Source organism: Coturnix japonica, chromosome 12 (assembly GCF_054131305.1).
Source record: "Coturnix japonica strain WE chromosome 12, WE-NBRP24, whole genome shotgun sequence".
NCBI lineage: Eukaryota > Metazoa > Chordata > Aves > Galliformes > Phasianidae > Coturnix > Coturnix japonica.
This window is the reverse complement of record NC_140674.1, coordinates 15611212-15636343: the sequence shown is the minus strand read 5'-3', so window position 1 is coordinate 15636343 and position 25132 is coordinate 15611212. Positions and strand designations below refer to the sequence as shown.

At 43.0% G+C, this 25132-nt stretch overlaps 1 protein-coding gene across 1 annotated transcript in view; it reads left to right on the top strand.

Annotated features, from left to right (window-relative positions):
- The window catches only part of SENP5 (SUMO specific peptidase 5), a 129669-nt gene that overhangs the window by 61027 nt on the left and 43510 nt on the right, over positions 1-25132 (top strand). The window lies entirely within an intron of this gene.

The window sequence follows — 25132 nt, the reverse complement described above, 5'->3', positions numbered from 1 at the left end:
TTCTGTTCTGGCTTGCTCTGTTTTGCTCTTCTATTGTCTGTGCCACTGAAATACTTGAGTGCTTTCCAGAAGTACATCAAGTGACATAACTAGCGTTTGTTACATGAGAGCTTATTCTCCTTTTCTTCCCAGTGGGAAGCTTATATAAGATGTTTTGTCTTAGCAAAGTTTTTGATTGATTTAAATTTTCCTCTCCATTTCCACAATTTTCCTGCCATGTGTTTTGATGTTGTAGCCAGTAACAGCAGCAGTTTTCTGAGCTGAGGGTTTCAAGTCTCTTGGTGTGGCTTTTACCCTGTGTTACACTGTCCTGATATGTGACCCCCCCCCTCCCCCCGATTCTGATTTTATTTTTTGTTTACCCTTTTATCAAAGCAAGAACTATTTATGTTGCCACGCAACTCTTAACGACGGGATATTTTGGCTTCAGTAGGGATGTATGTCATGGTTCTCTCAGTTCCTTCCCTGTTCAGTTTGATGGGTGTGGGAAAGCTTTGTTGAGGATGGATAGGAGGCAACTGTGAAATCAGAGATTAGCAGTTACTGAAGTTTTTTGTTTAGCTTCATGTCTTTATGCTAAAGTTTGAGTTCGCAGCTTCTGTGGGTGCTCACCTTGATCACTGCCTCATATCAGAACCTAGAGCAAATAATGCTAGATACCTGGGAAGAGGCTGCAGAGCTGAGCAGCGTGAGCCAAGCATGGATCGTGCGGCAGAAACAGAGTATTTCTCACTGATTAAACAGACACCCTGTGGTCAAAATGACCTTTTCTTGTCTCAGTGATAAGCATGTCGACCTAAGTGAATTTAAACACCACTTACTAGGCAAATTGAAACATGCCACATTAATTCCTTCCACTTAGAGGAACATTAGAAGATGTAAATTCACAATTGGTCTGGAGACTGTCGTGTCCTATGATGCCGTTAGTCTCTTTGATGGAGAACTCCACATGATAACTCCACATGTTACCTTCTCTTGCTGAGTTAAATCCTGAAATTTAGTAGCAAGTGTTAAGGAAACCTGCTGTGCTCTTGGATTCCCACATGCTCAGCTGCAATGACATATTTTTGATATGAGAAACCAAGTTGACTCTTGGCATTGTAAGGAAGCTTTTTGCACTGAGGTTGGTAGAAAAAGCTGTACGTTCATTCTTATGCTGTGGCAATCTTTAGCTTGTTATTTGTTGGATAAAATTGGTCTTCTCTAAGAACATGGAATTGTTGCCTCCCCGTAGTGGGCTACTGTTTTGAAAGCAGTGCATGTATCTCCACATGGAGACTCACCGGCATAAATGACAGGAGAGCCCGTGCTGTGACAGACAAGGGTAGGGAATGGCTAGGTGGGAGGATGGCAGACCAATATGCTTTCTCACCTTGGAACATTCCTTCAGGGGCATGACAAACACAATCAAGATCCCAGTTAGATTTACATAATTCTGACAAGCAAGGGAGTTTTTTAAAAATTAAAGTGATTTATTTTTAGTGAGGCAGATGATCAGGAAGGCTGGGTTTTGTTTTTTGTTTGTGTCCCCTATATCATTAATTTATTCACTCTATCTGCAGCCTCCCAGCCACAGAGCTAAAAACTGTAGCTATGTGGACATTTTAATTTAGTAGCAATTTAGGCAATATGTTATAATATATTTGCAATAGGGGAAGTGAATCTTTCCAAGTTAGCACAGTTTGAAATAAATTATATAGACATTTTTTGCTTAAGGTTTTGAAATGTTACATGTCAGACATAAATTGCAGGAAACTTTGTGACAACAAAGTAGTTAAACTTCCAGCTTTCCTTGCTGCATTTATACATCAGTATCACAGCAGACCTGGACTCCAAGCTGCCAAGAGCAATAAGCTTGAGGCACTCAGAATAAACACAGGTGCCCAGGTGACCTTCCCTTCAGTGTCTGAAAGAAAGGGAGATGTGAATGTAAGCATCATGGGCTGGTTAAAAACAATATCCCATGTCATGTTTGGATAAAGAGGTGAACGTTGACGTATTTTTCTTGGTAACACTTGTGAATTTGCTAAGTCCTGTGATGTCAAAGGAGAGCTGTATCCTTTACATTCAGCCCAGAAATTCTAAACCTATAAATGGTCTGAAATTCTACCAACCACAAAGTGTACAAGTAACAGGCTACTGCAAAGTTCTCCACTTGTACTCAGCAGGTTATGGGTAAAACAGATAGAAACAGCTCACACTGACAAGCAGGTAAGGCTACAGTGTTTTTGGTGGGCACCTCAGCCTTTGCCTGTGGTATATCACCACAGTTATTCTGCTGACATCTTTGATCTTAACTGGTTTCTAATTTTTCCATTCATTATTTCCACTCCTCATTGCTGGTGGCAATACTCTTTCTTTGACACCAAGGTCTGTTTCTTGAACTTGGACCTTCTCAGCTCCTCTCAGGTAACACAATCAATATGAGTCTACATCATAATCTTCCTGTCAGACATGTCTGAGACCTGTGTTTTACCTGTCACTGTAATTCAGAATGTTCATACATACTGATTTCCATATGACGGCCTCCCCAACAGTGCAGAAACTTATCCTACTCCCAGTTTGGTCTGCCAAGTCTGTCATCATGGTTCCCCATTCAGGAAACCCTCAAGTTCAATTTTTTCATCTTGTCTGCAAGGCTTTGACTAAGACCTTCTCATTCAGCCATTTACCAAGATCTTGCCTCATCCCATCTGCCATCACTATTTCTTTGAGCCATTCAGTCATGTCTCTGACAAATATGTCGCTTTCATTCTCTTCAGAAAGATTCTTGGTTCAGAGCTTGTCCTTGAGGCTATCACCTGTCTGAGATCTCACGGGGACTGAAGAACTTCCCCTTGTCACAACAGCTAAACTAATGAGTTACATGACCTGTAAACCTCTGTTTATTATACAGAAGCATGCACTAACATTGAAGAATGTTAGGATCTCACAAGTCAAATATCTGACAACTACCTGAAGCTGCGTCTGCTTCACTTCCATTTTGGCAGGTATTTATCTCATCTGCCTTAAAGAGCATTAATAGCGATGCCGCCCTAGGGATGGCCTTTTCTTCTTTGCCTACTAAGGGTGGTATGGTCTAAAACCACTTTGTTAGTCCTATCCTATCTCTTGCCTGCATCTTGGGTTTGTTTAAAGAGGGAGGAAACTGTCCTACAGCCATTGCACAAGTCTGGAATTTGAGTTTATCATGGCTGGAGGAAGGTCTTTAACCTCTCATTCATTTCACCAACAAACATATAACATTTCCTTGTTACAGAAAGGACATTACATTTTGAAACCTGTGAGTTCCCAACACAAAAGTTGTCAAAACTGGTGTCAGCGTTGGTATTTACTTTGCTATTCACCTGGAACTCAGATACAGGACTAAGGGCGTTATCATTGGAGCATAAGACTCGATTAGGATTATGATGTGGCAATTCACAGATGCTTTCTAGAAAGAAACAAGATTTTTTGTTAGCTGTGCACAGATAAGAATATAGAAGAAGCCATTTGTCTCAAGTTTTGTGACAAAACAATTTGATTCATTGTATGAAGTTTCTCTTATGCTGACAGTTTAATTATCCAAGTAAAGGACTTGAAGTCCTTTCCTACCAGAAGTTCTGTTACAGAGTATTGTGCAATATTAATTATGTGTGTATCATAGGAACAAGTAGAGAAAAAGCAACAAAAGGGAATTTTCTTTGCTTGAAATTCTCCACCATTGCCAGCATTCATCTCTTATGATATAGCCCTGCAAGATCTTGAGAGTCATGTACTCAGGACAGGCCCATGATCTGCCAGTACAGATGGACAGATGCATTAGATGTACTTTGGAAAGCTAAAGCACCACTGCAAAGAACTGCTAGAGACTTCGTACACATAGCACCAAATAATTTGTATTCCCTGTTCTATAATCCAAAGCCATTCTTGGCTGGGGGAGATCTCTACAACAACATTCTTGCCTCCCCCTGAGAGAATGAAGCCAATGATTATTCTGTTACCCCTCATTATCATTCAGTGTGGTATAAACTGGCCAGGACTTGAACTCTCAAGTGCCCAGGAGGGCCAGTATATGAATATACCTTGTGTCAGCAGAGGCCATTTCAAATAATGCAGATGATGACAGATTGATGTTGGTAGCTCATTAGGCAAAGCAGACCAAGACATCAAATTCCTTTCAGCAAGAGTATAGCTGGACTGTTTGCTGTTGTGCAGTAATGGAGAGACACATTTTTCTTCTTTGATTTCTTTTGCTTCCTTCTTCCCACGTTTGTATCAGACAGTGCTGGCTATCATATCTGTCATCATGCTTCACTTTCTTAATGCAAACAGCTGTGCCAGAAGAATCTAGGTGTAAAGCTAAACCAAATCTGTAGATATAGTATATACAGTAAATTTCAACAAAAGACCTGTGTTCCAAGCCTCCTGTGGCATACAGATTTTAATATAACACTTGGCTTCTAACTCATCCAGATTCAATGGTACGATCTTCCTACTGATGTCTGAGAACATAGAAAACAGATTTCGGAAACAGCATTAGATGTATTTAGGTTGCTGCTTCCTTGTTGTGTTGATTTCTGCACTTATGGACCATGCTTTCCCACTTTTGGAGCATGCCTTATCCCATATCATTAAGCTGGTAGCCTGTGGGACACCACAGCTGGCTTTCTGCCTCTCCCCAAAGAAGATGAGGAACAGTTTTCCAGGCCGTAAACACTGTCACAGTCCTCTGCTTACAAGTCACAGTCCAGTAGAGCAAGACAGATGATTTCTGCCAGCACCTTCCTCCACAGCAATCTGTCTTTGCACCCCAGTAGAGAGGGAGGTCCAAAACTCCAGACCATACTTGGTCTTTGTGCCCCATCAGGCTGAAATACTGTGATGTCTGGGCAAACATATCTAAGGCTTGCTGGCCGTGTGGCTACCACAGAAGGGCTGGTGCTGGTGACAGAAGATAGGAGTCCACAGCTGCTGAAAGAGACCAGAGAGATGAGATGCACACCTGGAGGTAGAAAGGGAAAGGATTAGGGGAACAAGCAGCAACCAGAAAAATCCTGGGGCAAGAAGAAATGCTAAAATATCTGGGACTCTGATAGCTGTCTGCTGCAGAGAGCTTACTAGCCCACGTGCATGTCAGATTCTTGATCCAGCCTCATTGTACAGCATCATCTCTGGAGGTTCTTTGCAGCCTTGCAGTCCTGTAGCTTTGTGATTTGATAAATAATCTTACAATACACTGAGTACTTTATCCTCGCAGCTGGTATTATACTCAGTGCTTTTCATATCTAAAATGGTTTTACAAAGAGTATCTGAGTAGTCATCCCTTGGAGGCAGGAAGAGACAAACATTGTGTTTTAAACAAAACATAATCTTTGAATAAACAGCATCACCATTTTGTATGGTAAATTCCATAAATGGACCTGATTGCTACAGTGTAAATATCATCTCTTAAAGTGAATATGCATTTTCCCCTATTTGCTGTAATTTGCTTTGCAGTTACGACCTTGTATTTCAGGTTTGGTCTAGGCTATGCCTGTAGAGTAAATTGCAAGACCGGTGATGAACTGCTTTTAACAGAGCTAAGATTAAGTATTGTCAATGAGAAATGACGCTGTGGCACAGCAGTCAGACATTTCCCATGTTTGAGTGTTGTGCTAGGCATCTTCAATGAAGAGATTATTGCTAACATTTTGTCTGATGTTGCTAATCTGATAGTTCATATACCTTTTATTGATTCTGCTTGAATTGAGTTTGTAAGTGTTGATTTGGTCTTAATTTATATAACCAGTAGCTAAATGCACTGTTTTCTCAGTAATTCTTGCATTAGAGAGAGCTCGGTGCAGTGACAGTAACTGGGTCTGGCAGCCTACCATCTGGGTACACGCTAATAAAATAATCATCTGCATAATTTTGGAAGTCATTGCAGATACTGGGGGGGAAATGTATGGGATTTGATCTCAAATTGCAGGCAGCCCAGTAGAATAATAATGATACAAATAATTTCCCCTAAAATCCTGGAATGGTCTCTTGTGGGATTTGTTGTACATGCATCAGAAAGCTGCCTGTGCTAACTTTGCTTTGATATCAAAGGTAAATAGAGGGTGAATGATTAAATAATTTCTATTCAGTTTTGCTGAAAGTAAAATTCCACTCAATATAAAATGAACAATTTTGGCTCTTAATAATATAATGATGAAGGGGGAGAGAAATCTTTTTCTTGCATCATTAAATACTAAACTAAATTAGGATCTACAGATCTCACTCACAACCGGGTCTCATTGTTTGGACTGTTTTCTCACCAAGGAATATGTGCTCCTCAACCTTGTGTTCTGAAATCAACTGTAACTCACCCCAAAGTTGCTCCCAGGTTAATCTAGAAAAGGTGATAATTCCTTAGGAAGTACATCTGTGTGAGAAGATATGTTTGGCTCCAACATAATGGCACTGTATGTTATTCAGGAGTGACTTCCCCTATTCAAGTCCAGGGGCTCTTTCTGCAGCTGGAGCTGAGCACAGAACTGCATATTCTGAGGCAGGAGTGCTCACACGTTAGGTTATTTCCTAGCAGCTATTTCCATACTCAGTTTCCACTCTGTCCCCGTTTATCCCATTTACCAAAAACACTGGAGAGGGTGCAACAGTGTTGGTAGAAAATGCATTGGAGCAGTGAGCCAGAGTGCTCGGTATGGGTGGTAGAGCAAGACAGGGCCTGGAGATCTTTGCATTTTTGATCTCAAATACCACAAGTTGAAACTTCCCATCAACTTAAGTCTGCAAAAAGAATTGTGGGAGGGGAAATTAATTAAACAGAAGAAGCCCAGGGCTTTGGTAAATATTGAAAAAAAACCAAACACTTTCCTCACTTAGTATCTGGTTTACCAATCATGTTCCCTCAGACCAGGGACAATGTGGAATTGTTAACGCTGAAGATTGGTTACATACATCCAAGCTATTGGATGTATGAAGGAGAGGGCTTGAGTTGGGAAACCAGTCTGACCAAGTTTGAAGGGACTACAGGATGGAAAGCTGCCAAATATGAAACAGAAATCAAGACAGTGTTGCAAAGACTTGCATAATACTATGAGAAGCTTATGGTAGGAAGATGGAAGAGCAAACCGGCTCAAATCTGACCTGAAATAAAAGGAGAAAGGGGTCCATGATTTCAAAGAGAAGTTACCAGGATATAAGAACCTGAGCCTACAAATGAAAAAATGATTTCTGAGGTACACTGTTCATGGGGCTAAGTATGTTGTACCTGCAGCCAAGGTCTCTCATGCTTATGATTTTTAGTGGTTAGTAAGCTATGCAAAACTCATACATGTCATATGCCCTAGAGAAATGTATTCTGAATTGAGGGGGCTGTATCATCAGTGAGATGGGGAGCGTGCTGGAGGAGAATTAAGGAGATGGTGCTAGTAGCAGGTATTTAGCAATGGGCTCGCTGGCTGCCACTGCTGAGTGTTTGGCAGCCTCTGCTCCATGGCTGCAGACAATGCCAAGAACCATGCCTAACGCTTCCCACCCACAGCAAGCACAGGGCAGCCTGGCAGATGTCCATTGGAAGTGTTCAGCCATGTCTGTGACGCTGTGACAGGTCGGGGCAGGCATGGAGCATGGAGCAGGCTCAATTCCCACGTCTGCCCAAAGGCACGGGTTGACGTTGCCAATCGGCTGATGTAGCTGCTCATTGCTGCTGAAAGGGGAGGTTCCAACCCCTGTTCCAGCCGCAGCCTCTCACCCTTCCCTGGCATTCCTCCGTCATTTATCTCACCAAGCGGCGAAGTGATGCAGGGAGCGATTCCAGCAGTAAAATGAATCATTCATTATGGTAAGGTTAGTTCTTTGGCAGACTAATCCCATGAGTTAGGCTTACAGAGATCCAGTGAGTGGCTGTGCTGGCACTAGGGAAATGACAACAGCCAACGGGGAACCTGGATATTCTAACCATTAAGTCACTGAGTCATAAAGATTTGTTTGGAAGGGATCTCTGGAGATCATCTGGGCAAACCACCGACTTAAAGCAAGAATATCACCAGCGTTGCAGTGGTGAATGGAAGCACCAGCTGTCTCAACTTCGGTTTGTTTGTGTGTGAAATATAGGGAAGCTGAGTAGCTGTTCAGTGATCTATCTTAAGATCTGTAGGTGAAAAGTATTGCCGTAGTGTGAAGGACTTCTAAGACCATGCAACACCGCTGAGTGCCAAGGGTAGGGTTTTTTCTGGCCTTTGTATAGGTTTTGTAATATATGGACTAAAGTTTTAGGTGCAAGGCTGAACTTGTTTGAATATTAAGATTTCATAAACAAAGCTTATGAAAAAAATACAACAGAATGTCATTGAAGAAGGGATGATGCACAGACCCATCTGTTTCTCAGGAGGCTTAAAGCTTGTGGTTGCCTGGAAGCTGCTACTGATGTGATCATGGCTGTCGTGTTTGCCTACCTAAACACAGTGATGTCAGAACAGAGGCACCTTCATTGCTCCTTCACAGTAGCTGCTTCAGACTGAATCGGTTATAACCAGTTCCTTTAAAAAATATTTGCTTTTCAACAGAGGTTTATGTAACATGTTCTCCATGTTTCGGCATAGTTTAAAACATGAGAGATGGAAAAGAAGTTAATGAACAACACTTCAGTCAACATCAAAGTGCTTTCTTTCTTTAGTAAATACCCATCACGTCATGATGCAATAATAAGAAGTTCATGGTCAGCCTCTCTCAGGTCACTCTTCAGTGTATTTTTGAGACCATATACAAAAATCCTGCACTGCCCATGGAAGAGTTAACTGGAGGCAGCATTAATACATATACAAACTTTAGGTTGACCTTGATCTTGCTATAGAGGTCTGGGGAAGAATTACATTAGGATATTAAAAATAAGTGAGAATGAGAGGGGAGAGCCCTTGAATCCTCTCTGGAGGAAGGAAGAGCCTGGTGACAGTGAGGTTCTTGTGAAAAAGGACTTCAAAGCTGTCAAGAAAGCAGAAAGGGATGGGTAAGTAAGAAACACTAGAAGGCTGAGGATGCTGAGTCCAGACTGGAGCCCACTGGCTGGTTTGAGGACAATTCAATTGGCTGAGCTGCTGAGTATGAGTTAACAAGGGGACTGAGTTCTGAAAAGAGCTAGGTTTTCATAGACAAGCACAGGGAGTTTGTGCTCCATGCAAGGGACAGTCTGAGTCTGTGTCAGCCTGCTTTGAGTGATGCAGCTTTTCACTATACCAGAATCTGTAACCTCACTCCAACTAGGAATTAACAGTGAACAGCTTATGTTCCCCTTCCCTGAAGAATATAAAAGCTATTGGCAGAGGTGGGAAAGAGAGACGATCGCAGCAAAATCTGGAGAGCTCTGTGCACCTTGATGGGGGGAGCTGGGATTTAGGGGTGAGGTACTTTGACCCAGAACTCCAAGAGACTGAAGAGGTGAAGTTCTTTATCCCAAGCATATCTAACTAGTGAGCAAATAGGGTACCATACAGTGAATGGAGAGCAGCAAATAAAAACAAGCTGTGTTTCAGAGTATTAACTATAGGGCTGCTCAACTTGTACCAGTAGCATGTAAGGCTTATGAATAAACTTAAGAGGGAAGAATAGTATGAAAGTGGGTGGGAAGGTGAGAAAAATGAAATAAAATGTAACCGTTTTTTATCAACGTTGAGTCTTTTCACGCTATTATTTTTAAGACACATCATTTTCCTAGCCAGGAAAAATGTGGCACATCTCCTGGGTTTTATTAATGTATCTGATATCTGCTACATGGGGAACTACTAAAAATGTTACTCACATGTGACAGTTCTGCTGGCTCAATGAGAGACAAAACTGTACCGTATGAAGGAAGAATATCAGCTTGCAGGAAAGCTAGTAGTGAAGTTTCTCACACATCCTAGCTTTGTCTTAAAACAGATCCTGCTCCAATATATTCATTAATGTCCTCAGCAGACAAGGGGGGATTTAAGAAAATCACTGGTAACTTTGAGAGGGCACGATAGTGGAGGAGGGTTGGAATATTCTACATAAAAGGCCAGGTGACCTTGAGAATGAGAGTAACAGAATAAAAACAGAGAAATAAGAAAGCTGAGCCATGTGGCCGGGGAGCTGGAGCAATAAGCTCATCGGAAGCATCGGTGACTGGACAGGAAAATCTGAGCATTTGGCCTGGTTTCAGGATGATTGAACTGTCAGCAGAAGGCATCTGAAAAAGAAATTCAGTGTCTGATCATGTCTTGAGGAGCAGCAGACAGGGAAGTGTCAGCTGCAGTTGAGGTAGGAATAGGGAAAGGCCTCTGAGATGAGCAGAGCCCCTTATACACAAACAGACCAGGGAAATACTTGCTTCTTCCAAAAGGAAGGATAAGCACAAGTAACAACAAGGAAGCATAATAATAATAATAATGTAGCCTTTAAGACATTATTAGTCACTGAAAGCTGGGCAGGTTGAACAGACTGTCTGTCTAAAATGAAGTGGTTCACCCCTACTTCCTCAGCCTGTGTTTGCACTGTGCAGTGATCGGGAAGCTGGAGGTACAGGCCAGTCCCTGCAGGCCCAGCAACAGGAGCAAACACTGGAGCAAAGGCAGTCCTGATCTGACCCACCTTTAGAATAAAAAATAACAGCAGAGATGGGGAGCAGCAATGTGATAATTCCATCTCCCCTGTGTGGAAGGCCAGCACACAGTGACTGCAGAGCTATTACAGATTTGTCTATGGATCCTTTAAAATGGAGGCTTGGAGGATGCTGATAAATTAGCTTAAACTTGAAATCTACTGCAAAGGCTTGTTCAAGATCTGCCATCACAGATGGAAAAAACCAATGGATGTAAAGTGACAGGAGTGTATGCTCAGACCCTACAGTGAGGCAGTTTTACACAGCTATATCAGTAAAGCCATGTACCTAAGTCAGATGGAATTGCAGGAGGAAGGCTGGGTTGCAGTCTCCATTTTGCAGACGTGAATCTGGAGTGGCTGCCGGTGTCAGTGAGGTTATACCAGTTGGCTTCCAGCCCAGCACTTTGGTTTGCTTGACCAACTGTCTTTTCACCTTTGCTCACAAACAGCAGCAGATAAAAGTTGGCCTTCTATGTGCTCTCATTGGTGACTTAATCCCCAGCACGGGCTCACTTATCAGCCCTCTGTACACAAGGCAGAGTTAATTGGCTCAGATCCACCCGAGCGGAGATCCCTGGAGCTATGCTGATTTTTACCAGAGAAACGTTGTGACCTCGCTGCTCCACTTCTGGCCGTAAAAAGAGCTCGTCAGATTTTTCAGTGCACTTAAATTAGTGATAAAAGATCTTTCTTCTCTTCATCAGTGGGGAACGTATTTGTTGTTGCGAGTACTTGCTGAGAAGTTGTTCCCAAAACAGCCCAATGCATTTGTTCCACCTCCCCTGCTCTCAGCCCGGGCTCACACGGTGTGTTCACGTGCATATTCCTGCGTGTTGATGGCACAGCCTCTGCTTAAGTGGCCTCTATTTGTATTAATCTCGCTTTACAAGGTAAATAAATAATCTGGAAAAATAAGCAGCAGCCCCAAAAGCACGAAAAACAGCTTAAGGTGCAGTACTGACTTACCAACAGTAGATGGTACTAATACATCTCGGTAACGTTTTTCCGGTGGATTTGAAAGGGCAAAAGAGGCTTAGATCTGAATCCGCTAAAAATCATAGAAGCCAAAGGCTGTAGAATATCATCTCCTCAACATCAGAGGGTGTTTAGCAGCCCAGTCACGGCCATATGTCAGTCTGTTGAGCTTTGCTGAGTTCTCAGCTGAAAAACGACCGTACCGGAGAGTGGCAGGAAGCAGACCGGTTGTTAGGAGACTTTGTGAATTTTAAATCTATTTTCAGGAGTTCATAAAAAATTCTCTCTGGCCTGCACTGGGAAGCACTCGGAAAAATTATTGCAAAGATCTGAAAGGCCAGAGTGGAAGGCTTCCGAGGTACAGCAGTGTGGGTTTTTACTCCTTATTTTAACCTCTTCTTACCCTAATGGTGTTTTTGTTCTGTATCTTAATTACGACTGAAGGAAATCCTAATCTTTTTCCTAGGCTTATAGGATCCTGCAAATGTCATCATGTCACGTTGTTTCACTGCACCAGGGAGTACAGGGAGCATTTCTGCCATCCTTATGCATGTGATTAACACAGATTTTTGCAGTGGGTAGCAGCTCACCTGGGCTGGTTTCCATGGTGCTGTTAAGCTGCAAGTGTAGGATCAGGCACTCATTTGCTAAGAGCTGATGAGGAGTTGAAAGGGATTTTTCCCTTTGACCTCTTCGTTCAATGTCAGTAGTGCTAATCAGTTTCCTTATTGGATTTCAAGCTTTCAGGTACTCTTCTTCAGTGTACCCTCTGCGATTTGCAATAAGGTCTGATTCAAGGGATATGATCAGTTTTGCGATATGATTTCTTTCAGCAGCTGCTGCTAATTGCTAACCAGTATGAACCACTGCTTCCATACTGATAAGGTGAACTGTGTTGTATTGCTACCAGCTAACGATGCTCATGGACAGTATAAATAGAAAGGGAGGAAGATACAAAAGCCTGGGTTTGGTTTTGGCCAGGAATGGTTTCAGTACAGCTGTCCCAGCCTTTGGGCAGGGAGCTCATTTCAGATTCTCTCTTATTGCCAATTTTATAAGTTTTATAATAACCTTCAACTGTTCATTAAAACATGAGATGTAAAATCTTCTCATACTTACTGTGGTAGTGATAGGAACACAGGGCATATTTTGTTAGTCTATCACTGCAGGCTAATAAAGTTCTGCACTGTGAAAAGGTGCACTGCTCACAAGCACAACAATTGTCAGAGATACGGTAAGGTCAGTTTGCCGGTGCCTGCTGACTGTTCTGAGCATGTTTTAGTATTGCCCTTGAAGCTGAGATGACGGAAACCTTACAGAGTGCGTTCCCAGCCATTACACACGTCCAGGTGAGTGGCTAAAAATGTTAGTGCTCTACATCAAAGCTAGCAATCAATCCAGATCCCAGTGAAACCAATGAATGGTTTCTGTAGATTGTATGGGAGAATAGGTTGGCCTTATACAGTCTGAGCAAATACCATTGAAATCAATGCAAGGATGCTTATCCACTTCAGTGGGTGAACACAGTGAGGCTCTGTATTTTCTCCGTGCATACACACCCTCACCTCTGCACCCACATGTATGCACATGCACACGCAGAACTACAGAAGACAGATCCCTGAAATCTATTCAAAAAGATTTTTGAGGTTAAGACTCGTCTTCAAGGAGTTTTGTTTCCTCCTAGAACAGCCAAAATTAATAAACTTTTTGTCTAAGAACATATACCAGATTTCAGTTCAGTGGTATCTGTCAGAAACAAATGCATTTCATTAAGAATTTAAGTTCTTTTTTTTTTTTCCAGATCACTGCGAAATAAATAATGTAAATATCCTCACTTCCAGACAGGCAAAACATATTTAAGAAATGGTTAAATATACCCGTGAGAGAGCTACCAATCAACACTTTTTTTACTAGTTTTGTTTTGCATTCTTTTCTGACTAGTGTATTCATGACCAGCTGTTTTTAGAGCTAGTAAAAATTCTCAAGCTCACATTAGGAAGGGTTTCAGTTACATGATCTGTAGCTACAGTTGTTAGAACACTTGGCATGGCATTTAAAAATGAGAAAATTGTTTTTGTTGAGCAAAGCACCAGAGCACTGAAACAATATTTCAGTGGACTTACAGCAAATGTTTTTGAACTTTGCCACTAATGACCAAGTGACAGGCGATTTGGTAGGCAGGGAGTTTCCAAATGTGACTCGAAGTAACGTCCACTTAGTCTGTGTGAGCATTAGAAATTTCAGTGCGCTTATGTGGGAAGGACTTGCATCAAATTGCCCTTGACCAGTATTACCTTATCCTCGTTAACATGCTGGCTCTTTTCTCCCAAGAGCTGCCTTCGTATCAGTGGTCGTGGAGCAACAGTCTCCCCTGTTTTTGTGGGTCACTTTAAATGGAGAAAATGGAAAAGTTCAGTCAAATTCTAGCAATTTTTGCTCTTAAATGTGCTCTGGCTAATAATATTTCTTTTTTTCCTGGGCAGAAAGTGCATATCTTGTGTACCATCAGTCTCTGGCTGGCAGCTTGCACAAACCCCGTCTCCATTACAGAAGCGAGCACAATAAGAAGCAGGTTTGGACTGCGCTGATAGAGGAACTGGGGCTTATAATGGGGCAGCAGCTTGGTGCTCTCTCAGATTACTTCAGACTCCAGAGGGAAAATAAATACTGAGAGTTAAAAGAATGTATGAAATTCAGAAAGGCTACAGGAAAAACCAGCCTGCCATTCTCAGAGCAGCAAAACTAATGAAGTAAGGATGGATGATTGTATCTACCACTGAGATTCATTAAGCAGGACCATGTCAGGACTCCCAATACAGGATGGAAGGCACAAATGGCACTGTTGTGTACCGCTGCTTCCCTGGGGAGGGGCTGGGGGCTGGAAAAGGAGTGAAGGAGGAGGCAGGAGTGACCTTGAGGGTGAGGATGTGTGGGAAGGGCTCCTTGCACTGTGCATGCAGCCAAAGCACTCTTCTTGTGCCTGCAACTCTGGTCTTCTGTGCTGCCTGCAGCCACTCTAGCACTGGGCCATCCCTACTATTCAGCCCCAGAATTTGCTCCCCAGCCTGCTGCCTGAGCTGCTGGCTGCTCCCAGACTTCACGCACCTCTTGCTGGTGTTCCAAGCCCCATCTCCCTATCCTTAGACCAGCAGTCTGCAGGCACTAGTAGTTTTTGGAGTGATGCTTGCCCCTGGGTGGGCTGGCAAAGCTCCATCTGCAGTGCAGCCAAGGGGCTGGGAGACATCAGCAGCATGGAGAAGGGCAGCTCTGCAGAGCTGCTGTTTACTGGCTTACTGGCCTGTCTCAAATGCCCTGGGATTAAATCTAAGCCCTGATATTTACTCCTTGAAATGATTCCTGGTGTTTTATTCCGCAGTCACTGCCTCCATAAAAAAAAATTGGGAAATAAAGCAATAGAGCCGAAGCAGATCAGCTTGAGTAGTGTCAGAGAGTCTGGATGGTGGTTTTATTTTTAGGGTAGAAGTGGTCATCGCTTTGCATGTGAGTGAACAGAGGATGCAAAATCCATAAGGAAACCAAACATTTGGCTTCATTCAGACATCACACCGTGTCTCTTAACCGGTATTGCAACTAAAAGCATCAAGGAAGTTAAATACTGCTGGGGCTGGGTGAGATTTTTTTGTGGTTGTGTAATGAGAATTATGGCATATTTCTGCTTTTTTGAAGGGAGATTGAGCTGGAGTGTAACTAACATTTGTCATGGTACCACCAGTCAAGTTCAATATGCTGGAGTGGAACTGGGGGTGGGGGTGGGTGGGGAAGCAGGAGGAATAATTCAGTCCTACAGCCGTTGCTCACAGGCTGGAAGCAGGACAGCATGGGGACGTGACAGTTCCCTGACAGTTGCTTTTGTCCTACCCCAGACAGTTGTAACAATTACACTTACACTTAATTACTGCTCTTAGCTTGTGGTAGGCTAAAGCATTCAGTAGCATAGGAGGTGTTAAGAAGCAGAATGCATTTTAAATTTAGAAAATCCCCTTGAGAAATATCCTTATTTCACACTTATTATTAGTAAAGCCTGCTTTGGAGAAAAAATGTTTGCTTCCATGACTGGAACCAGTGTCTTCAGCAAGAAGCAGGTGTACAGAAATCTCTCGTATGGGGACAGCGATGCTCCATCTGTTCTGAAAATCTAGTAGCTGCTGAGTCATCTCCCACGCTGTGTGTATTTGACACATTTTTTAAAGGTTATTAATACTGGGGCACTGAATGCTTAACTGATATATACGTTTTTTATCTCTTATTTCATTTTCCTGTGAGCCTGAATGTAAATACTTGTCTGATCCTGACACTGTTAAATTCAATGACTGAACTCCTTGTTTGTTCCAATGGCGGAGATTTAATGTTGCAGTCTTATATAATTGAAATAAGTGACCCACAGTGATACAAGGCTCAAGTCCAACAGACAGGGCATTTTCTTCTTAAGCTGTTTATAGGTGTGAATTAAGATGCCTATGAAAAACGCTTTACCATTTCTTCCAGGTTCACCCCTGTAGCAAAATACATGCAGAGCAAGCAGGGTTTGTAGGGGGAGGACTGGAGCGAAAAATCACAGCCAATGTGTTGTGCTGCTCACAGCCTTGGCTGGGGCTGTCAGCACCCAGCAATGTCTGTGGTGCTGCTTGTGTCTGAGTTTGTCAGTTTCCTGTGCTCGTGGTGCACCTTGTGTGCTGGGCGTCTTTGGAAATGCGGGTACTTGTTTTGCTGCCTAATTGGAAGCAGAACTCGTTTGAAAATGTATTTGCTTTCCCTCCAGGGATGGTACTATACCAAAATACAGAGTATGCTTTGGCTTAATTTAATAAGTCATAATCTCTTCTCATATTTTATTACATTTTAGTGAGAGGTGATTTTTTCCAGAGATGACTCAAAATAATACAAAAGAAACAACCTTGTCCTGTGAACAAAGCATGAATTATGGCTGATAAAATCAAGATAGTTTGAAGGCTTGCCAGCACAAAGAATGAACTCCCTCGGATTCCTAACGTACAGAGTAATGTCAGCAAGCCCAGATTTCCCGAGTAATTTTGAAGTTTAAAGGAACCTTAAGGACACTCAGAGGAAATCAGTAGAAAGAAAAAGTTTCATATTAACGCAGAAAAGAATTACTGTGAAATGAGGAAAGGAACGAGCTGATTTCTGCTGTTCTGATGAAGACCCACAGCTTGCAATGCTGTAGGACACACTTAACCAGTGCCTTTTGGATGTGGATGTTGTGCTCATTGTGAACTGCCATCTCGAGGAAGTATGTAATGCTGCGTGTGGAAGTGGCAGCATCAGCAGAATGAGGTGTTTGAGTCTGTTCCACACGGGATATTGGACTGAAGCTCCACTGCCTGTATTATTGCACAGCTCCTTGCCAGGTGCTGTTCAAGACATGAGCTTTGGCTTTTAATGCCATTTATGGGTGGAATACAGCACATTGTGCTGGCTCAGACGGGAGGTGTAAATCCAGCAGGTAGCTACAACTGAACCTTCAGAGATTTGCAGTGTGAAGCTCATATATTTGGTAACCTGGTGGAGCTGTTGTTTATTTTTATGTTGGAGAGCATCTTTCTGTCAGGCTTTCCTACAAAAGGAAGTGAAGCTGATTCAAAGAATGAATATATGGGCTTTTACAATAAACTGAGCTCATGTTTAAGGTTCCCAATAAATTCATAAAAATTCTTCCAATAAAGACCCATAGTAGAGTCTCCATCAACCCCTCTGTAGCAGAGTGCAAGAAATCAACTGGCTTCAATGCAGAGTATGTCTTGTATGCTAAAATCAGCCCCAGCTCGGCAAAGAACAAAATAATGTATGTGAACACTTTTCCATCAGGGACGTGCGTCCAGGTTTTGGATGCAGGTAGACATGTACCTGCATTTTTCACAGTAAGTGTAGGTATGAAAGAGCTGATTGCACAAAGCATGAGAGACTGCCTCACACTTCAGTGTGGTTTGAGGAACTTTGTCTCACAGTGGATGAGCACACGTGATGTATGGTCCTGGCGTTTCTGGAATGACAAATAATGCAAAAGGCTGCTCTTACAGCACGGCAAATCATTTGTTTTCCTACACAAGAGTTCTCAGGAGGCAGCCACCAACTATGAACGTCAGTGCTGTGTGCACTGTTGGAGAGGTCCGTGACCACAGCGCTTCTCTGCTTCTTGCTTAGGAGTTGTGTTCCTGAATGTTCCCCACCGATGTGATCTCAGTGGTTTCTGGTGCTTTGGACCTCTTCAAAAGTGTAATTCTCAGAAATTACACATTAGGCCAAAGGCTCTATTCAAAAGCAATGCCTGAAGATCATATTCTCGGTTTTTCCAGTCTTTTTTCAATCCTGGTAGATCTCATTCTGTGCAGTTATGCAGGTTTCCATGGAGCTGATCTGGACTGGCACCAGTGTTAGGAAGACGCAGCAAAGATTTCTAAAACCTTTACGTGGGTTATTATTTTGTTTTCTAAGTTGTTACCAATGGTCACTACTTGTTCCATGGCGCAGTGAGAACCAAAGCTAGACCTGTGTCTGGGTGTGCTTATCAGTGCTGCTTTTGGGGTGGAAGTCAGTACCATTTGTTACAGAATACACGGTGTCTACAGGGTAACTGAAGCTTTGTCTGTGTGGGAATTAAACTGATGCACACATTTAAAGACAGGTGAAAATATCATACTTGTTCTGGTCTATAAGAGGTTTGTCTGAGCTCAGCTTGAAGTGGGACTCAAAGAGATCCGAGGTATTTTTCCACCCTGCAAAATTACTGAGTTAACTGTGCTTTCTCTGCTTAATGTTCCAAAGCTGTGGGCCTGGTGTGAGGTCCACAAGAGGTGTGCACTTACCTATGGGTAGTAAGGGCTCTTTTCCTGTCTCAGACTTTGCTTGCCTATGTGACTTAGGCCATCTGCTGTGATAAGCGCAGTCTGTGGTCAGACACCTGATTCTGGATGTAGCTGTGTTGAAAAACCCAAAGGTTATTGTCTCCCAGTCCTTCTTCCCCTCGCTGACCCCTCCCAGTGGTTTCTCACTGTCTCCTGCCAGATGTTATCACATCCTCAGATTGTTTGCAGAGATGTTCATAAGAGTGCCTGTAAGATGCTCCTGCCCAAATCCTCTGGGTTAGTGAAGAGCTATTACTTAAGCCATTTTAAGTAAACCTGTCTTGTTTTGATTGATAGGGATTGGGACTGCTTAAGTGATCAGCTTAAGAGGGGCTGTCTGTCCTTTCTGCCTGCTGCTCTGGTGACAGGGCCTTGACAGGTAACAGGAGACAGTGAGCACTCCTGTGTTTGCAGACCACAGCATCCCAGAGGAACCCCTCAGCCTCAGTGACACCCGTCGTTGTGGGCTCCTGGCTGCTGGCACTCTACAGCCCTGCACACGGTCTATCCGTGCTTGTGTTTCTGTGTGCATTCACAGCCATCTTCACGTGAGAGTTAATTGTAGAGCAATTTGATCTCCTTGGTGCTGGGTTACAGGCGACTCGTGCTACTTGTGCATTTCATACAGATTACTTTTTTTCTTTCTCGTGTCTCAAGTAAATGAGAAGGGAAATTTGTATTCACAATGGGAAACTATACTTCACTTTGAAGGATGTTGTTTATGCCGGTGACTCACTACTGGGATTGTTACTCTGGTAAGTGGCCCAGCAAGGAATCCTCCTTCTCAGCCCTCGTCAGAGCAAGCACACAGTTCCCCCACACAGTGTGTCAAACTAGTTTCTGTCCATACAGAGGGCTAAAATCAGTTGTCTAGTTGTTCTAAGTCTGTAATGTAGTGTAAGTAACTCTTCCAGAGGAACAGCAGAAGTGGAATCCTGCTTCTCTGGCTGGACGGATCCAGAATTGAGCCCTTAAAATGAAAATTAACAACAGTTCCTTGGCAGTGTGGCAGAGGTCAGTGTGCAAAGTGAGCGATCTGGTAATACTGGTAGAGCCCAGGAATTAAAAATCTATTTTAAAACAAGTAGCCTTCCAGAAAATTCTCACTCTTCAAATTATTTTAAGATGCTTTAGTTCCTCCCAAGATGACATGATGGATGGTGAGAAAAGCAAATTAAATATACCGAGTTTAAGCTGGTTTACTGCTTAACTGTGTCCTTCACTGGGTTTACTGTTTTTTATTTTAAGCTGCAAAAGAGTTATTACCATCTTAAAGCTGGGAGCTGCAGTCTCCAAATCCATATAACATCATGCAAAAGTAAATGGGACAGTTAACTGACAGCCGCTGACATGACTTACTGCTGGAAGCTCACACGAGCTTCTGACATGAAAATCCTGCCCGTGAAGGCACAGAACCGAATGCTGTCACCACCTGAGGCAAGCACAGATCCAGCACAGCAGCTTCGGGTGCAGCTGTGCCCACACCACTGGGCAGAGGTACAGGGTCTGCCCTCCTCTGCATCCTCATGGAGCTCTCCATGGCCTGCCATCACCTGGGATGCTGTGGGCCCAGGGCTGCAGGGTAGAGCCAGGGATGGGAGCTGAGGCAGGGAATGCAGCGTGAGGGGCCTTTCCCTTCTACTCTTGTTCTCCTGACACATTTCTCCTTGCTCCCTACAATGGCTCATTTTCTCAAGCTGATTTCAGAAGCAGTGGGAGACGCTGATGTGAAGCCAGTGCTGTAAAAGCCTGAAGAAACCTAGCTTAGACTTGGAGCCTGGCCTAGCCAGATCAGCAGTAAAAATTTCAAAAGAATAGAGGAAAAAAGCTATTTCCCATCACAGGAGCAGTGGGGTGTTTTCCATGGGAACAATGATGTTCTGGTTAAGTTCTAAGAACTTTTCTAATTATTAGGCCAAACCAATGTGAAAGCTGATGTCAGCAGGAAGAGCTGATGGGAGGAATTATAATTCTGTCTGGGGCCATATGAAAGCATTATACCATGTCTTGCTCCAGACTTTGCATGACTCATTTTCCTCCTGGTCAGGATCTTGTATTGAAGTGCAGACTGGCAGTTCTCTGGATCTTTCCTTGTGCCAAAAACTGCTGTGAAGCTGAATTTGTTTTGTTGTTTTCTTTTCCATTGCCACTGTGAGAAGTACCATCAATAGAATTTCTTTGCTGTGGAGGGAGCATCAAGCAAAGCATCACACTGCGTGGGGCAGTAATTGCAACACTCGCTGCTGATTTATTGTCAGCACATTCTCTTGTGGAAGGAGCCCTTCCTCTGTTCCATCCGTAAGACTCCACTGATTTCAGGAGCAATTACGGCTATGTGCAGCTTCTCAGTATCTGCCTCTGAGCATTTAGATCTTTATTGTGTGTAGATTTTCTCTAGGAATCTATTTGCTGCTGAGACCCACATTAGGCACCACACTGCATGACTCTTTGAAACTGAACTGTAATCTTCCACCTGTAAAACTGAGGTTTTGCCCCTTGATTAGAAAGCATTTTTTAGAAGCAGCTCCACCGAGTGATCTGTCTCTTTCCTCCCCTTTCAGCTCATCCCAGCGCTCACTGGTGTCACTGGAGAAGTATCAGCAGGTACAGCCAGACTGGACTCCTGGGATACTCTGAAGAGACAGAGAGACAGTCACCATTTTAATGATGCTGTCAGTAGGTGAAGCGGATTACAGGACTGTAAATCTAAATTTTGCAGGAAGCAACAAAGCAAGCGATTGCATTGTAGAAAATGAGCAAAACCTGAAAATGATCGAGTCTTCAAATCAGAGAGGAAACCTTCTCAGCTGCCTTGAGATCTGTGCCACTTGTGTCCACCTGGTGAGTGAAGGCACCTCACCAGCAGCCGCATTCATTTACAGCTGTATGGCACTCGCTGAATCCTCGGGCAGTCTTTCTGGTGTGTAACCTGGAAGGCTTTGTTACATGTCAAGCCTGCTTACATGTTCCTGTGATTGAAACATTCAGATGCTTCTGTCATACCCACAGAGCACTGGCAGAGCTTCCCTTCCCCAACCTTCTCCTGGGTGGCTGTGGCAGAGCAGTGACTTCTCAGCCAAGGTGGGCATTCAGCGCCTGCCCTGCAGGGTCTGCGCTCAGCTCTGCTTTGAGGTCTCCATTCACACTTGAGAACAGATTTTCTCAGATTCAGACATGTGGGTACTCTGGACTTCTCAGTTTATACATTTGAGAATACATAATTGCACACAATCCGCTGGCTTTGCACAGGATTTGAAATACAATTGCTTTTTTATTCAGAAGGACAAAAATATGGAGCTGCAAACCAAAAAACCTCACACCTACAGGATACATATGATTCCCACTTCTATTTCTTTTCTATCCTGGGCATTATTCAGAGTCCTCTAAGTTGATCAGGTTTTCTTCGCAGTTCATCTTCTGACTTTTGAATCCATAATCTCTTTCAGCTCTGCCGCTTGGTTTCTACCTCAGCTAAATCAGAATGTGTACAGTGCAAAAGCATTCCTTTCTTCTTCCTCGTCGTCTTCTCCAAATCTTGTGTGTGCTGCTGCAAGTCTGTTTCTATTTCCCAGAGACTTGTATATCTTGATTTATGTGTTTGGTTCTGATAATTTTTTGTGCTGCAAACAGCAGTGCTCTGCACAAGAGCTGGAAGAAATGACTTCTCCTGCTCTGCCTTATCTTCTCCTGACGATGCCTCCTCCAACAGATAAGCCTCTTTCCATCACTCCTTCCCTATTTTCTGATGCAAATTCATAAAACTGGAATTAAAATTCATCCCACTGCAGCATGTGGTGGGTTCCCTCTCGACAGTTTTCTGAGTGAGAGCAGCAAGTGTGAAGGTGTTGAAAAGCAGCCCGCAGTGCGCCGTGTCAGCTGTAGCTCTCTAGCAGGAAACACTGCCGTAGCGAGATCAAAACCTGATATTAGCATGGTGTCCCGGGTAATGCTGCTGTTCTTTTTGTTCTCTTAGAGAACATGCTATTTTCTTGCTTCATTGCATCTGTAGCACACTGGCCGTGGCAACTGTCATTATTCAGGGATGGTCTATCATGCTTTTCGGTGGAAAATTGGATTCTTGACAAAATCATTTCACTTAAAGTTTTGTCTTTGGTAGGAATTCTTCACTTTTTTAATCAACAGCCTTTCAAAAAGGATGTTGGTTTTGGTTGTTGTTGGTTTTTTTTTAACCTGAAGCTTTTAGTATTTTTTGTCCTTAATTTATTGTTGTTCATTTGGATGGAACGTAGAGGCAGATGTGTTTATATTTTCTGTCTGTTTTTAGGGCTTAGAATAGCACTGACTCTTGTGGTTCTTCAGAATTCTGCTCAAGTGCCAAAGAAGGAACAGAGGGCCAGTATCTATTTCGCACTTTTATCAGGATAAATCCATGCTAGCGCCACTGGAGCGGAGGGAGTTTCTCTGTATATGTGTCAGTCTGTCCACAGGGCTTCTCGACTGATGGTGCAGTGGGTCAGAGCTCCCTGGTGGAGACACGGCTTATATTGGCAGGAGAACAGTAATCTTTCGCCAATATACTTCAAACTAGTTTCTTGTACTGCATAAACTATGTCTGGATGAAAACTAGTTTCTGCTGATGCTGCTTTTCTTAGAAGAAGTCTAATTTCCATCCTCTGATGGGCGCAGACAGTCCAAGGAACAGATGTGGGCTCAGATGCGGTATGTGGTCCTGCATGTCTCTGGATGGCCCTGCAAAGAGGTTTTTGCTCTTGTTGCTCACTTGTGGCAAAAGCAGGTAATCCCTTTACTTCCCATTGCTCACCCCAGGGGTACCAGATCAAAACTGGAGAGGAGCAAGAAGATTTGGTAGGGAAAGTATTTCCCCCTGCTAGCCTAGTGGATAGCTGTGCTCATCACTGTGACCCACCAACAGTCTGTCCTCTGGGCAATAAGCCACTGTGCCCCGAGGTGCTCCTGGCACCTCCCGAAGTGCAATCTAAGGTGCATGTCAGCACTGATTAAATGGAAGCTTTATAGCAGGCGGTTTGGGCCTTGATTATTTCAGAAGCACCAGTAGTCAGGGAGCTGGATCGCTTGAGCTGTCAGCTGTGTGATTTAGTGCGACTCCTATAGGGAGTAATGAAGGTTGTGATAAACTGCAGTGTAAGAAGCCGGTAAATAACTTTTATGGTAAGAATGTATTTGGAAACACTGAATAATGGTGACCAGTGTCACAGATCTTATTGAAAGGTGCTTTCCAGAGTTATATATTTAAATGGACGCAGTGGGCCTAAGCCATCTCCTGGAACTCAGCTGAAATCGATAGAATGACTCCAGGGTTGATTTAAAAAAAAGAAAATGCCATCTGTAATGTTACGTTTTTATTGATAGCACAAAGCAATTAACTCCATTGGAGAAGAGGAGTACATGTGTTTATATTAATACTGATTTATTACTTTATTACTTCTGCAACACAAAACTAAACTTCCCAACCCTGGCATACACTTGTTTCTCTATCTTAGCCTGTTTATCAGTTCTTTTTGTCACGAAGCCCACACAAATGAAGAGAGACATTTATTACATTCCTTGATTTTGCAGTGCATAATTCAAATCTGAAAATACTGCTTTCCAGAAGAAACACACATTTATTTTTAATGCTTTCCTACAGTTTTACTTTCAGTGGGTTATTTCAAGAAATGGACACGTTTGTGTTTTTATTGTTATTGTTTTTAAATTCAGCAAACTCCGTAAAGCGCAGTGGAAAACTGAGTCTCAGGTTCTTGTGTTGGGTAGAATTAAATCAAAGGATTCTTCCTAGAAATCATACACACGTTCATTTATGATTTCAAGTGGCTTTCAGCTAACTATCTGCGTTTCTAGCAACATCTGGGGGGTAAATAACTGCAGTCACTCTGCTGTTTGCTCGTGGCACGTTGTACCATGGTTGTAGTACACAGGACAGGTGCTTGTGTTGAGTACAGTTGTGGTTTGATGGCACTCAAAGCATCTGCCCACGTGGAGCTGATGTTCTCAGGAAGTTCCCTGCAAAGGTCACAGTGCTTTTTTCTCCGCTTCCTGTTCTTTGGGTGCTTATGGAGCACAGCTGGCTGCCTTTCTGGTTGGTTGGTACCTGCACTGACTGTGATGTGTGACTCGGGCACACTGACAGATGAAAAATTAGGAAAAATCCTCATCTGTCAAAACTGAACTGATTCATAAAGTGGGATTCTTTCCCACCACTCTCCTAATTCAGCCAAAGCACGCAGACTGCTTTTTCAGAATGCACATGACAGGAAGTTTTGACATTTTTGAAACAGAAATCTTCATAGTTTCACTTCAATTGAAGCTGCTTTCTACCGGGAGGTTTTAGGAAACGGAAAGTAGAAGTTTTAAATGAAAGAAATAAAATAAAATAGGAACAAAAAAGTTAAACAAAACAAACCAACAAAACACCCTGAGTGGCCAAACCTGAATGCTTCTTTCAGCTTTCAGTTTGCTGGATTTCTATGTCTTCCTTTCTTCACTGCAACACAGAATGCAAAGGACTGACAAAGCAGGGTCCTTCGATTAATACAGAGGTTCCTCCTGCTCTGCAGCACACATGTGAAGTTGTGATGTAGCAAAGCGCCAGGGCTCACTGCTGCCTGGGTTGTGTTCTGACATTTCCAACTGTTCTGTGAAATTGTGAGTTGTTCCTCTCTGTCCCTGCCTCCCTTGCAATACTGCAAATT